Here is a 16,160-nt window from a genome sequence, read left to right as displayed (position 1 = left end):
AGCCCTGCCTCCGTGTGGGGTCTGCTCTCTCAGATAGGCCATGCTGCTTTCTTCCTCCTTTGTGCTGGCCCTGGACCTGTGTACTTACCACACTTCTTTGGAATTCCTTGTTCCTGTGTCTGCCACCCTAACTGGATTGTGAGAGTCTCAAGGGCAGCAAAACTTTTCTATCTCCAGCACTAAGGGCAGTATCTGGAAATCAGATGTTTAATGAATGTTACTGAGAAAACGCAAATGTCTCCAGAAAGAGACTTGAAGGAGTCTCTGCCCCTCTCTTCTATAGTTTAGAGAATAGAGAAGATTCTCTGAATAGAGAAGAAACTGAATTTCCTACAGAAATCACTGAGACTTAACCTAGAACCATCAAAAATATGTATGAATACAAAACCTGGACAATACTGCGAGGGTACAAACATCAGGTCCCAACCAGAAAGTACCAGAAAGTCTCTCAGAGACAGGATTTCATAGGACACTGCTGGGACATAGAGACTCTTGTAAAGCTGAATTCATAGGAATGTAAACTGAAGCTGATGAAGTGCCATCATTTATGCTCCAAACTTGGAAGCTTATGGTAGGTAGCATTTTTCTATTATCACATGTGTTTTCATTCTGGAAATAGCGATAGATAACAAATGGACACGAACAAGCTTTCAATAAAGATCTTTATTAGGGTCAGATGGTCCTGGGCAAACCACACTCTTCATCATGTATCCAATCAGAAAGAGTAAAGTTCCCCCTCCTTCTACATGGCCCCTGAATATGGCACTGAATCCATCTTGGGCTTGTAACAACAATGCACTCAATGGAAATGTATTTGAAGTTGGAAGACTAAGGTTTGAAACCGAACACTACCACTTCTTAGCTATGTGATTTGAGGCAAGCCACTTAATCTCTCATTGCCCATGTTCCCCATTTGAAAAGTTGGCATGATAAAACTTGCCTGGTTGTGAGGCATAAATGTGGGAAGGTATGTGAATGTCTTGAACTGTGGCCTGGCACATAATGGGCATGCAATAAATAGAGCTAGAATTCCAACTCTGTAGATCCAGAGAAGTGGTCCTTGGAACAGTGTGTGGTTGACATCTGGCAGTGGTCACTACTTCACTCCCAGGGGCCAGCAAAAGCTGATTTCTATGCCTCCACATGACTCCCAGGAGAGATAATGGACCAGGGATCTCTAATGTCAGCTCTTCTCTCTGTCATGCTTCCCATTCTGTTCTCATGCCCCAAGACTCTGACTAGATCCAAGGGCAAAGCTTCAATTAAATCAAACAGCCTTCACTACATTTAAGTTACATCCCAGAGAATGAACAAACAAGGAGTGACCACCAGAGGTCAGAGTGAAAAGGGCATGAGGAGCTGAGCAGTGGGAGATAGGAATAACAGATGGAGCCCCATGTGATTCTCAGGATCAGTGTAGGTAAACCTGTACTCTGGGACATTATGTCATCAGGAATAAGCCAGATCCAAACCAGTTTTCTTGGAGTGGGTTCTTCAAAGTCTAAGTGAAATGCACTAAAGAATATAAACTCCATTAATATAAAAGCAACAACCAAAAAACCTACATGTGTAAGGATATGCAGATTTGTGTACATTTATAAACATGTACGTGGAGGGGGGGATTATGTGAACGAAGCGGGGGAGACAGGGAGACAAAAGCAAAAATATATCATAAAACGTCTTCGAATTGTTAAAGAATGAATATGATTCCATTCTTGTCAAATTGCATAGGTATGTATAACTGTACAAAAAATGCGTGAAATGGTTATATGGAGTTTGAGGGACTCCAACTGATTTTAATTTTCTTGTATGGTTATAGATTATTTCTAAAATTGGTATTGCAAGCCCATGACATATGAACATAATACTGCTTAAAAACAAAGTTTGTTAATTTTTTACAAATCCACAATAGACCTATTTTCATCATAGGTATGCACAAATCGAGGCACAAATTCCAGTTGTTCAGCATCCCTCTCATATTAGGTGTTAATCCCAGTGCAACTGCTCAGCATCTAGATGTCTCAGGCTGTTTGTAGGATCGAATAAAAGAATATTCAAAAGCGGCTGGCCCACAGTAGGCTCTCCTCAGATGGCAGCTAGGCTCCCCAGGGCTCTTAGAAAACACTCTCTACTCTGCTCATAAGGGTAACAGGACTGATTTCAGCCACAGTCTTGAGTTCCTCCCTAATCTCCACTAATGTTTTTCTGTCCATTTCCAGGGGTAATGGTTCTCCCCTTTTCCCTAGACTTTAGTCAGTGACTTGCAGCCAAGGAAGGACTTCCAGGCCGACAACCAGCCAGCAGGCATCAGGGCTCACGCTAGTTTCTTCCTCGTCCAACTTTTAGTTGATCTGACTTCTTAGTTTAAAACTTACCATTAGGGATGCCTGGGTGGCTCAGTGGTTGAGCACCTGCCTTGGGCTCAGGTTGAGATCCCAGGGTCCTGGGATCAAGTCCCATTTGGGGCTCCCTGTGAGGAGCCCTGCTTCTTCCTCTGCCTCTCTCTGTGTGTCTCTCATGAATGAATAAATAAAATCTTTAAAAAATAAATACAAAATAAAAAAATAAAACTTACCATTAAAAAAGTAATTTTTGAAACTCCTGTCTGCATTTAACAACAAAAAACAAAAAACCTGTTTTTGCAGGTTTTGCAAGTTTTATTTTTTGTGCCAGTTTTGCCACAATCTAAAGAAAAAGACTAAAAACAAATGTGGGACTTAGAGTGACAGCGTTACTAAGTGCTCAAGAATTAACTAATGGGTTTACAGTGCTGGCCTCCTTCCCAGTCCCATCCAAATAGAATAGAAATAATAGAACTTTTGATGCAAATATGGTCAAATCAGTATGGAAGAATTAAAATTGCCTTATTTTTGCATATTTGTTCAGTGTCTGCACTCACAGAAACCAGAGGTAGTGAGATATTCCAGGTAAAGCTGTACTGTGTTGGTTCTGAAGTTGCTTAAGAATTTCAGTTTGGGGCAGCCCCAGTGACTCAGCGGTTTAGCGCCGCCTTGGGCTCAGAGCGTGATCCTGGAGACCTGGGATCGAGTCCCTCATCGGGCTTCATGCAGGGAGCCTGCTTCTCCCTCTGCCTGTGTCTCTGCCTCTCTCTGTGTCTCTCATGAATAAATAAATAAAATTTATATATAAAAAAAAGAATTTCAGTTTGGTTTTTAGCGAAAAGTTACACATAAAGGTTGACAAAACCTAACTATTCAATTTGCTGGGTTCTCTCTTTTATTTCTAAAATATATCATTGATATAGGAAAAATGTATAAACAATATATAAATGTAAATCCCAGTCAACTAAAAGTTTCCCTCAAATTTTGGTTCTGTAGCACATGATATATTAGAATGAGTCTGTCCTGGCCCAGGGCAACAGGACCCTTTATAACCAGAAGTTAGACTTCTGATATTTCTTGAATTTGTTAATTTCTTTCACATTTTATTTGTGAGAGAATTTTATTTCTGAACGGAGTTTCCTTCTTTTTGTCTCTAAATTGCCTGTTAGTCTTCTTTACAGCAGAATATTTTAAGTGTTTTAGAAAAAGAAACCTTCAGTTGTGGCCACTTACAGGTAAAAATTCTACTCCATTTGGTTTACCATGATTAATATAAAGACAGAAACCAAGATTTACTGTTTTTGTAATGCCTCGGACGTTGTTCTAGACCAGGATTTCTCAACCTTGGCACTATGACATTCTGGACTGGATAGTTCTTTGTTGGTGGGGAAGGGTCCTGTCTTATACATTGAATAAGGTTTAAGTATCATCATTCCTGACTTCTGCCAATAACACCCCCACCACCACCAGTTATGACAACCAAAAATATGTCTCCAGCTATTGCCAAATGTCCTTTGAGGAGCAAGATCACCCTCAGTTAAGTAACCACTCCCTGTTCCAGACACTTTTACACGAATAATTTTATTTACTTTTTACAGCAGAGACTAATTTTCACATAATTTTCCCAAGGTCATATAGTGGGTTAGTGAGTGGGTTTCTAGGACTCACATTTCAGTTGGTATGATTCCACAGCTTTTTTCCTCTTTTAGAAACCATGCTGAAGGAAAAAAAAAAAGAGAGAGAAATCTGACTTAGGTTCAACATTGCTTCAAACATAAAGGTTATTCTGAGTGCTATTCCTAAAGCTTTTCTCATCTCTAAATCCCATCCTTGTCCCCAGAGTGTATTTTCAATGGCTATCAACCCTCAGCCTTCCTTCCAACAAATCCCTCATTTTTCTCTGAGAGATCAAAATTATCTGACATGAAGATCTTTTTTTTTTTTTTAACTTTTTCCTCTTCACCTTAGAATTCTTTTGTGATGGCTAATTTTCTATGTCAACTTGATGATGACCAGATATTTGGTCAAACATTCTAGATATTTCTATGAAAACATTTTTTAGATGAGATGGACACTCAAATCAGTAGACTTGCTGTAAAGCATAGTGCCCTCCATGATGTGGGTGGGCCTCTGGAAGAAGAGGGCATTATTTCAGCAGATCATGTTAGGGCTTGAAATGCAATTCTTGACTGGGTCTCCAGCCTGCCAGCCTACCCTGAAGATTTTGGATTTGCCAAGTCTCCACAATCCCATAAGCCCATTCCTTAAAGTAAATCTTCCTCTCTTCAGCACATCCTATTAGTTCTGTTTCTCTGGGGACCCTAATACATGCCCTGTTCTGCAAAGCTCTTCCTCTGAAGCTGCTTTGCATCTAAGGCCAAATACTCCTTTCACCACAAAGTCAGCACCATTATCCTCTCTCCCACTCCTGCTGGTATTGTTCTTACCATATGATGTTTGAAATGCTGGGATTTCTGTATTGTGAAAGAGGGACCTTCTCTATCTCATTGTTACATTTCCAAAATATGTCAGCACAAGAATTTGAATATTGTGGATAATTAAGCTTATTCATTTGAAATATCAAAGTGTTTCTCTAAGGTTGAAAAAGACTGAAAAAATGCAACAAACATTTCCTTTTGATATTGCTGGGCTTAGATATTTGAATTTGAAATCTGTTTATTAGAAATATCCTTTCTGGGCATGCCTTGCTAGCTCAGTTGGAAGAACATACAACTCTTGATCCCGGGGTCCTCCTGAGTTTGAGCCCCATAGTGGATGGAAAGATTACTTAAATAAAAAAAATCTTTAAAAAAATTTTTTTAAATGCACAAAACATCCTTTTTGGTTAATTTAGTTCTCTTTTCTCTTAAAAAAGTTTTTCAGAATTGCAATAAAAGAACAACCCAAATGCAGAAACATGTAGTTCTGTTTATGGAACACCAAGATCAGAGAAATCATTTCCCAAATCCAAGTGGTTATGAATAGACATGTGGTGAGTGGCTGGCTGACCCTTTTTTATTGCAAGTTTAACTACTTCAGTCTTGTTCATAATGCCTAGTATGTCCTTATAAAATTTAGGACATCAAAAAAAAAAAAGAATGAATTATGTGTTTAGTTAGATTTTTTTAAGTCAACAAGGAAAAAAAAAAGCACCAGGGTGCAAGAGAAGGAATATTTCTGCTGTTGTTGAAAGTTATACTGGATAGAATTTTGACCTTTAAGGCTAAAAACCAGAAAGTGAGTTTTAAAACAAACATTTTTAGAGAATTAAAAGGAACTTTTAAAAACTCAGTGTGGGGGGCGGGGTGCCTGGGTGACTCAGTTAAACATCTGACTGTTGATTTCAGCTCAGGTCATGATCTCAGGGTCATGAGATCAAGTTCTGTGTTGGGCTCTGGCTCAGCGTGGAGTCTGCTTGAGATTCTTTCCCTCTGCCCCTCCTCCTGCTTATGTGGGCTCTCTCTCTCTCTCTCTCAAAATAAATAAATAAATATTTTTTAAAAACTCAGTGTAGATTTGCCAATGATGCTTTAAAAAAGTTTTTAGCAACACTTAGACTGCCTTAAATTAAAGAGAAAAATAAATTACACTAACACAAACACCACAAATCACATCACTTTCATTTTTATATTTGTCTTTGGTTCTGTATTTCTTGTCTATTATAGATTTATGATTTTTTCTAACATTTTGTTATAAAACCTATCTCTTTCCACCTTATTTTTAAAAAGACATTATAAAGTAAGTTGCAGACTTCAGTATACTTCATCAAGAACAAATGGGATTTATTCCAAGTATGCAAGACTGGTTGGTTCAACATTTAAAAACCAGCTAGTGTAATTTGTCACATAAACAGTTAAAAAAGGAAGTCACGGCTCCTGGGTAGCTCTGTCTGTTGGGTGTCTGCCTTTATTTGGCTCCTGAGGGAGGTTTGAACAGAGCACAGGGCATTCTCAGGGCTATTAAACTATCGTGTAGGACACTGTAATGATGGATGCGTGGCATTACCCGTTTGTCAAAACCCATAGGATATACAACAAAGAGTGGATCCTAACTATGGACTTTAATTAATAATAATGTATCACTATTGCCTCATCAATGATAATGTATCACACTAATGAAGGCGTTAATAACAAGGGAAACTGTACAGAAGTACTTTATGATTTTTCTGTGAGCCTCCTCTAGAATATAAAATCTATTAAAACTTTTTTTGAAGTCAATATTTTTCGTAGGATTTAACAAAATTTTATAGTATTACCAGAAATACAATCAACTTACTGATTGTTAAAGCTTAAAGTCAGTATTCTCATTGTAGATAGAAACCATTTTTTCCTACAATAAATACCTACCTTCTCCAGTTGTCTATCATATTCTTGAAAATGTTTTTGCAGTTTGCTATTGACATTTTAAGATTTTTTGTTGTTGTTGTTTCATTTTCCATACGACTTGTCACAAATCAACTGAAGTATAGCATGTTTGTGACCTAATGATGGCAGGTTCACTTTTTTAAAAATTTTAAAATGATTTTATTTATTCATTTGAGACAGAGAGAGAGAGAGAGACAGAGAGAGAGAGACAGAGAGAGAGAGCACAAGCAGAGGGAAGAGGCAGAGGGAGAAGCAGACTCCCCAGTGAGCAGGGAGCCTGATGTAGGGCTCTGAATCCCAAGACCCAGAGATCATGGCCCAAGCCGAAGGCAGAGCTTAACATCTGAGCCACCTAGGCATCCTGGGTGGTTCACTTTTTAAAGAAAAGTAATGTTCCTCTGGTGCACCCGTTAATGCTGCAAATTTTGCTATTTTCACATTGGCTCTTGGTCCACCAAATGGTGGGGTTGAAGATGAGGAGGGATGCCAGTGTTGTCCAGATCCACTTGCCAGGTAGTTGCACTTCACTAAGATGGGGTACTCTTCCCTGCCAACTAGGACCTTGCTTTAAGTGATGGTGGTTGCCAGGGAAGAATGTCCCTTTTTTTGGGGGGACATTAAGGAATGACTCTGAATCTGTCTGGTTGAGTATTTGGACAGGCAAAAACCAAAATTACCTACATTATCCTTCCAGGTAAATTCCTAGGCGCTCTCAGCTTATACTGACCCTGTTAAGATAATTGTTAAAAAAATATAATTGTTAAATATTTTTCTAATGCTTATTGGCTATTTATATATCTTCTTTTGTTAATTATATCCCTAAATGTTTGCCTTTTAAAAAATTGAGTTGTTTGCTTTATTATTATTGAATTGTAAAAGTCTTTCATATATTCTGGATACAAATCTTTTGTCAGGTATATATACTGTGAACACATTCTTCCAGCAGCTGGAGTGCCTTTTTGTCTACCTAGATAGTGTCTTTTGATGAGAAAAATTTTAAATTTTGAGGAAGACTAATTTATAACTTAAAATTTTTAATGGTTTCTGCTGTGTCCTATTTAAAAACTCTTCTCTCAAGGTAGTTTTAGCTTTCAAATTGACATTTTGATATCCTTAGAATTGGTTTTTCTGTATGGCATGAGACAAGAGTCAAATTTTATTTCTTTTTCATATGAATGTCCAGTTGCTCTAGCATCACTTATTAATAACACCATTATTTCTCTCTGAAGAGCATGAATGTCTTTTTAGTAAATCAAGTGAACACATTTACCTGGGTTTATTTCCAGACTCTCTTCAGTTCTACTGATCTGTTTGTCTATCTTTATGCTAATATTACACTGTCTTAATTACCAAAGATTTAGGGTGAGTTTAAAATCTGTTGGCATGGGTCCTCCAATGTGGTTTATTTTTTTAAATTTTATTTATTTATTTGAGAGAAGGAGTACATACACACACCAGCAGAAAGGGCCTGGGTGGGAGGGAAAAGAATCTGAAGCATACTTCACACTGAACACCAAGCCTGATGCAGGGCTTTATCCTACTACTGTAAAATTATGACCTGAGCCAAAACCAAGAGTTCCACACTTGACCAACTGAGCCACCCATGTACCCCTCTTCTCTTTTCTAAGATTGTATTTGCTAGTCTAGGTCCTTTGCATTGCCAAATAAATTATAGATTCAGATTACTGTATCATACAAACACAAAAATTAAGCCTGCTAGGATCTTGTTTAGGATTGTGCTGAATCAATTTAGAAATAATCAATTTTAAAAAGGGAATAATAAATTTAGGAAGATTTGTTATCTTAATATCACATCAGTGATGTGTCTCTTCATTCATTTAGGTGTTCTTTAATTTTTCTGAGCAATGTTGGAGAGTTTTCCCTGTATAGATCTTGCACACTTTTTTAATAAATTAATTTTTTATTGGTGTTCAATTTACCAACATACAGAATAACACCCAGGGCTCATCCCGTCAAGTGTCCCCTTCAGTGCCCGCCACCCATTCACCCCCACCCCCCGCCCTCCTCCCCTTCCACCACCCCTAGTTCCTTTCCCAGAGTTAGGAGTCTTTATGTTCGGTCTCCCTTTCTGATATTCCCCACACATTTCTTCTCCCTTCCCTTCTATTCCCTTTCACTATCATTTATATTCCCCAAATGAATGAGAACATACACTGTTTGTCCTTCTCCGATTGACTTACTTCACTCAGCATAATACCCTCCAGTTCCATCCACGTTGAAGCAAATGGTGGGTATTTGTCGTTTCTAATGGCTGAGTAATATTCCATTGTATACGTAAACCACATCTTCTTTATCCATTCATCTTTCGATGGACACCGAGGCTCCTTCCACAGTTTGGCTATTGTGGACATCTTGCACACTTTTTAATGTTAATTTTCTTTTTTTAGCTTCTTGAAGTAGAAGCTTAGATCTTTGATTTTAAAGCTTTCTTCTTTCTAACATATGTGTTTAAACATATAAATTCTGGGGTGCCTGGGTGGCTCAGTCAGTTGGTGTCTTCCTTTGGCTCAGATCATGATCTCACAGTTCTGGGATAGAACCCAGCCTTGGGCTTCCTGCTCAGCAGGGGATCTGCTCCTCCTTCTCCCCCTCCTCACTGCTCATGCTCACTCTCTCTCTCAAATAAATGGATAATGTCCTTTAAAAATATATAAATTCCTATAAACCTTGTTCTAGTTGTATCTCACAAGTCTTGCTAATTTGTATTATTATTATTCATTCAAAATAGTTGAACTTGATTTCCCTGGTGACTTCTTCTTTGGCCAGTAGATAATTGAGAAATGTGTTACTTAATTTCCAACACATTTGGAAGATTTCTATATTTTTGTTACTGACTTCTAGTTTAATACCATTGTGGTCACAAAACATATTCTGTGAGACTTTGGTCCTTTGAAATTCATCAAGACTTCCTTTATAGGCCAAAATATGGTCTACTTTGGTGAACAATCTATGTGCACTTAAATAGTGTGTATTCTTTCTTCTTTTTTATAGTTGTTGGCTGTAATAATCTATAAGCACTGTACAAATGTCTGTTTAGGTCAGATTGTTCATATCTTATATATTGTTAATAATTTTCATCTGTCTTTTCTGCCCATTATAGAAAGAAATACCTTAAAATCTCCAATTCTAATTGTGGATTTGTCTATTTATTTCTGTCAATTTTTACTTTCTATTTGAAGATATGCTATCAGACCCACACACATTAAGGAGTATTCTATCTTCCTATTATTTTTTTTTAAATTTTTATTTATTTATGATAGTCACACACACACACACAGAGAGGCGCAGAGACACAGGCAGAGGGAGAAGCAGGCTCCACGAACCAGGAGCCCGACGTGGGATCCGATCCCGGGTCTCCAGGATCACGCCCTGGGCCAAAGGCAGGCGCCAAACCGCTGCGCCACCCAGGGATCCCTCTTCCTATTAAATTGACCCTTTTATCAGTATTATATGTCCCTCTTTATATCTGGTAATACATTTTTCCTTAGAGTCTACTTTGACATTATATCCAGTTATAATTTTTATAAATGTAACCTTAATTTTTAAGCTTTCTTATGGTTAGTGTTTACATGGTATATGGTATTTATGTTTCCATCATTTTACTTTCAATTGTTCTGTGTCATAATATTTAAAGTTTGTGTCTTATAAAAATATTGAGAATACTGAGTCTGTTTTTTTTTTTAATTAATCTAATAAGATCTGCCTTGGAGTTGGAATGTTCAGTCTTCTCATATTGTAATTGCTGATATGATTTAAAGTCTACCATCTCAGTATTTGTTTTCATTTTTTCTTTTGTCTTTGCTCTTCCTTTGCTATCTTCTTTTGGAGTAGTCAAAATTTCTTCCCCCTATTTTGTTTATTCTCTTATATTAACTTGGGATGTTTTGGTGATTTAGGGAATGAATTACTAACTCAAAGGCTTTGTGCACCAAAATTCACAGTCATACTTCTTGCCTTTATACTTTTGCATTGTAATTATAATTTTTGCAATGTGAAACTGTTGGTTTCCCATTACAAAGCGTGTGGTATGTATATATAGATGTGTATGCGTGAATGAGTGTTTGCATATATGTAGGTGTATGTGCATGTGTGCACAAACATGTATGCATGTACATGTGCCTGTATTTATCATGTGCCCTGTGAATGTTGCCTGTAATTCCTAAGTATATAAGTGGTGAATTTTTAGAGCCTATTTCATAATTTAATTATATCTCTTCATTAATTTCTGAGTACAATGAAGTAATCAGTTAAATGACAATGGTCTATCAGAATAAATGGTTCTGGGGCATCTGAGTAGCTCAATCGATTAAGTGTTTGCCTTTGGCTCAGGTCATAAAATCGAGCCCCAATGTCAGGCTCTCTGCTCAGTGGGGAGCCTGTTTTTCCCTCTCCTTCTGCTGTTGCTCCCTTCTGCTTGTCCACATTCTCTCTCTCTCTCTCTCTTTATCTCTCTCTGTCAAATAAACTAATTAAATCTTTTTTTAATTAAATCTTTAAAAAAAGGAATAAGTGGTTCTGTCAAACCGTTTTAACTTGTAAGCCAAAATTTAACTCAAATGTTTGAAGAAAAAGGTTGTATGTTCATAAAATATCTCATGGGGCAGATATGAGTGATCTAATTTAATTCAGTATTTATTTCCATAAAATCTTATGACAATGAAATTCGTGAAAACCATAGGAGGGTGACATGTCATCCACTTCTGTCACAAGAGAAACAGATAACTGTTTCATTTTCTTGTAGACATTTTCTTTTTTCACTGATTTAAGGAAAAAACCTTCCTCTCCACCCGGTAATGTGGTCAAACTTTGTTTGGAAAGCTTCAGGGGAAGAGAGAGTTTAGGAAGGATTTGGGGCAATCAGTCTAGAGGAACTTACTTCTCTCGGTGTTTGACATGATCGAGGCTTGCAGCACACAGGTATGACGCAAGTCTGTGCATGTGTGGAGATTGTGTTCTACTGAGGGTTTGTTTGCTGAAATGGGGAAATTAAAACTTTGGGGAATTTTAAGAAATAATTTGTGAAATATAATTGTGACTAAGGTCTAGCTGATGTGGCTAAGGTCTTGTCTACAGCAAGAATTATATTAATTTCTTTTACCTTGATTTGGCACAGTGATAGAGACAAAAAATACATGCATTCGATAGATAATCCCACAGTTTTTAAATACTTGTAGTGCGAGGTATTTTGCCAGGCTCATGGGTAATCTGAAATGAAAGAGTCCAAATTACTACTGCACAAGGACACAGTCAAGTAGAGGGTGCTACAATAGGAACACAATAACCACAGGGTAAGGTAGGAAGTGACAGGAAACTTAATTTTGAATGAAGTGCTAAAGGAGTTCACATGGAAAAGATTATTTTTGCCAAAGGCTGGGATATAGATCAAAGAATGTTTCACCAAGGAGGCAACATTTGAGATGGTCCCAAAAGGACCAGTAGAATCTAACAAATTCAGGATGTCTGGGTGGCTCAGTGGTTGAGCGTCTGCCTTTGGCTCAGGGCATGATCCTAGGGTCCAGGATTGAGTCCCACATGTGGCTCCTTGCAGGGGTCTGCTTCTCCCTCTGCCTATGTCTCTGCATCTCTGTGTCTCTCATGAATAAATAAAAATAAAATCTTTTTAAAAAGAGAATCTGACAAATTTAATAGAATTCGGTGGCATCAAAAGTATTATCGGAGGTAGACACATGGCTAAAGCTGTAGTGGTGGGTTTAGGGGAAAAGGAACAATTCTGTTTTGTTGCTACATGAGATAGTACAAGTAAGAAAGTAGTAAAAAATAACTCGGAAAAGATAAGATGGACCATACCAAAGATTGTTAAATGCCAAGCTATCATTACTGCTAATTAAACCATCAACTTTTTATAATTTCCCTTACTCTGTGTTTAAAATAGGAATAGCTGGTATACAAAAATATGGAAGAATGAGCATTACATGGCCTATAAGTGTATAGGAAATGAAATACAGTTCCCCTCAATTTTAATTCTTTTCCATTTTATAAATATTTTGGTTTTATTTATTTTTTTAATATTCTGGTTTTAAAAATGCTTTGTTTATAACTATATTCAGTTATATTTATATTTAACTTTGTATTTACATTAGATTTATTTTTATGTATCATTTACAATGGCATTAATTGGAAAGCTGGCTCAAATAGCAAAGTAGTTTTCCACTGATCTGCCTGCGGCTACCTTGATCAGGAACACCTGCTTGTGGTTCCTCTTCTTGATTGATTACAGTCTGCCAAGATCACAGAGATTTCCATGGCCTTTGTTTTCTTCCCCTAAGTTTTAAGCATTCAGGATTTCATGAGCTAGATATATTAGCCCATTTTTAACATTAAACATCTAGGACATATATGGCCACTACTTAGGAATTCCCCTGGTGTTGACTTTCTATGCCATATTCTCTCTAGTTCTAGTCTGTGGTAAGTGGAATTTGGTTTTCTAAATTCCTGACTCCTGGTATACACACACAGTCTTCCAGTTATTCCATAAAGCACTAATCTAGATGTCACTGTAAAAGAATTCTGCAGACGTAATTTAAGGTCACAAATAGCTGACCTAAGATGGAAAGATTGTCTGAGTGGGCATGACCTAATCATATTCATCCTTTAAATTTGGCTCTATAGGTAAGAAAGGAAGTCAGATTTTATTTTATTTTTTTTTTTTAATTTTTTTTTTTATTTATTTATGATAGTCACAGAGAGAGAGAGAGAGAGAGGCAGAGACACAGGCAGAGGGAGAAGCAGGCTCCATGCACCGGGAGCCCGACGTGGGATTCGATCCCGGGTCTCCAGGATCACGCCCTGGGCCAAAGGCAGGCGCCAAACCGCTGCGCCACCCAGGGACCCCCGGAAGTCAGATTTTAAATATGAGAGGAATTTGTGATGCTTGGGTGGCTCATTCGGTTAAGCATCTGCTTTTGGGTCAGGTCGTGATTCCTGGGTTCTGGGATCAAGCCCCACATTTGGCTCCCTGCTTGGCGGGGAGTGTGCTTCTCCTTCTCCCTCTGCCTGCCACTCCCCCTACTTGCTCTCTCTCTCTCTAATAAATAAATAAAATCTTGAATAAGTAAATAAGAAAGGAATTTAATAAAGGAGAAAAAAATCTCAGTTGCTGAGATTTTTGAAAATAGAGGGTGTCATGTGGCATGGAATACAGGTGGCTCCTAGGACCTAAGTGAAGCCTCTGGTTGGTGGCCAGCAAGGGAAAAGGGGACCTATGTCCTACAAACCTGAATGAGCTTAGAAGAGAATTCTTCCCCAGAGACTCTAGAAATGAACTCAGTCTAGCCAATACTTTGATGTTAGCCTCTGAGATCCTGAGCAGAGAACCCAGCCACACTGTGCCTGGACTTCTGACCCAGAGGACTGTGATATATGGGTGTTGTTTAATTCAATGGATGTTTAATGAAATGAGTATTGTCTAATTTGGGGGGCTTTTATTTTTTAATATACATTTTATTGAAGTATAATTAACATACAATGTTATATTAGTTTCGGGTGTACAATGTAATGATTCAACAATTCTATATATTACTCATTGCTTCCCACAAGCATAGTCATCACCTGTCACCAAACAATGTTATTACAATGTTATTGACCATATTCCCTATGCTGTATTTTTCATCCCTGTGACTTATAAGCAGAAATTTGTACTTCTTAATCCCCTTAATCTATTTCTCTCATCCCCCACCCACCTTCCCTCTGGCAACAACCAGTCTGTTCTTCACATTTAAAAAAAAAGGATGTTTTTTTTGTTTATTGTTTGTTCATTTGTTTTATTTTTTAGATGCCACATACAAGTAAAATCATATGGTATTTGTCTTTCTCTGTCCGACTTATTTCACTCAGCACAATATCCTTTAGAGCCACCCATGTTGCAAATGGTAAGATCTCATCCCTTTGGGGGCTGGGTGGCTCAGTGGTTGAGCGTCTGCCTTTGGGTCAAGTGTGATCCTGGGGTCCTGGGATCGAGTCCTGCATTGGGGTCCCCACAGGGAGCCTGCTTCTCCCTCTGCCTATGTCTCTGCCTGGGTCTCCGGATCACGCCCTGGACTGAAGGCGGCACTAAACCACTGAGCCACCTGGGCTGCCCTAGATTTTTTTCTTATGCTTAATATATTTGTTAACTTTTTAAAAAAGAGATAAAAAAGAAAAATTTAGAAACCTGGCTATACCTTGCTGGAGTGCACTAGTTGAAAAATATACCAGTAAAATACTCCCAGTAAAAATGAGTATCTCTGTAAGCAAGTTGTTTTTCTCTTGAGAATCTTGCCTTACCATTTGCATGCAATAGTCAGTGTTGAATGTAGAGAAGAAGATGGAGATATAGGAGAAATGGGCCACTTTTCTGCATAATAAATTACCATAAAGCAGTTTAAAACAACACCCATTTATTAGTTCCCAGTTCTACAGGTCAGAATACAATGAGATATCACTTTATACCTGTCAGAATGGCTAGAATCAATAAGAGAAAAAATAACAAGTGTTGGAGAGGATGTGGAGAGAAAGAAACCCTCGTGCATTGTTGGTGGGAATGTAAATTGGTGCAACCATTGTGGAACGCAGTATAGAAGTTCTTAAAAAATTAAAAATGAAATTACAATACAATCCAGTAATTTACCCAAAGAAAACAAAAATACTAGTTCAAAAAATATTTGCACTTCTATTTTCAATTAGCAATAATTGCACCTTGGATAAACCTCATTGGCTACGATACTGCCACTGTGCAAAGCTTTTGCACTTCTATTTTTACAGGAGTTTATTGCAGCATTATTTACAATAGCCAAGATAATGGAAGCAACCTGAGTGTTCATTGATAGATGAATGGATAAAAAAAGATTGGTATAGATACATGATGGAATATTACTCAGCCATTAAAAAGTATGAGGGATTTTTTTTTAAGATTTTTATTATTCATTCATGAGAGACACACACAGACAGAGGCAGAGACATAGGCAGAGGGAGAAGCAGGCTCCCTGTGGGGACCCCAATGCAGGACTCGATCCCAGGACCCCAGGATCACACTTGACCCAAAGGCAGACGCTCAACCACTGAGCCACCCAGTGCCCCCAAAAGGATGAGATCTTACCATTTGCAACATGGGTGGCTCTAAAGGATATTGTGCTGAGTGAAATAAGTCGGACAGAGAAAGACAAATACCATATGATTTTACTCAACTAAAATAAAACTATTAACAAAAACATAAAATTGAGTAAAAAATATCAAAAGTTTGCAGAAAGTCACAGTATGATGCCATTTATGCTTATATTAAAAGACATGCAAACAGTATTATATATTATTTATAGATACATAAATGTTTTTAAAAAGTATAAAAACATGTGGAATGAGAAACATCAAATTTGAGATAGTGATTATCTCTGAAGTAAGAATAGGACTGGGTAAGAGCACACAGGAGTTTGATATGGGT

The 16,160-nt window shown here is 37.7% G+C and overlaps 1 pseudogene; it reads right to left on the bottom strand.

The window, feature by feature from the left end:
- Nucleotides 1–15,347: 15,347 nt before the first annotated feature.
- Nucleotides 15,348–15,466, bottom strand: LOC129513223 (U4 spliceosomal RNA; annotated as a pseudogene).
- Between the last annotated feature and the right edge of the window lie 694 nt (nucleotides 15,467–16,160).

Source organism: Nyctereutes procyonoides, unplaced genomic scaffold (genome assembly GCF_905146905.1).
Source record: "Nyctereutes procyonoides isolate TBG_1078 unplaced genomic scaffold, NYPRO_anot_genome, whole genome shotgun sequence".
Lineage (NCBI taxonomy): Eukaryota > Metazoa > Chordata > Mammalia > Carnivora > Canidae > Nyctereutes > Nyctereutes procyonoides.
Note: the sequence above shows the minus strand (reverse complement) of the source record. Positions and strands in the feature narration are given on the sequence as shown.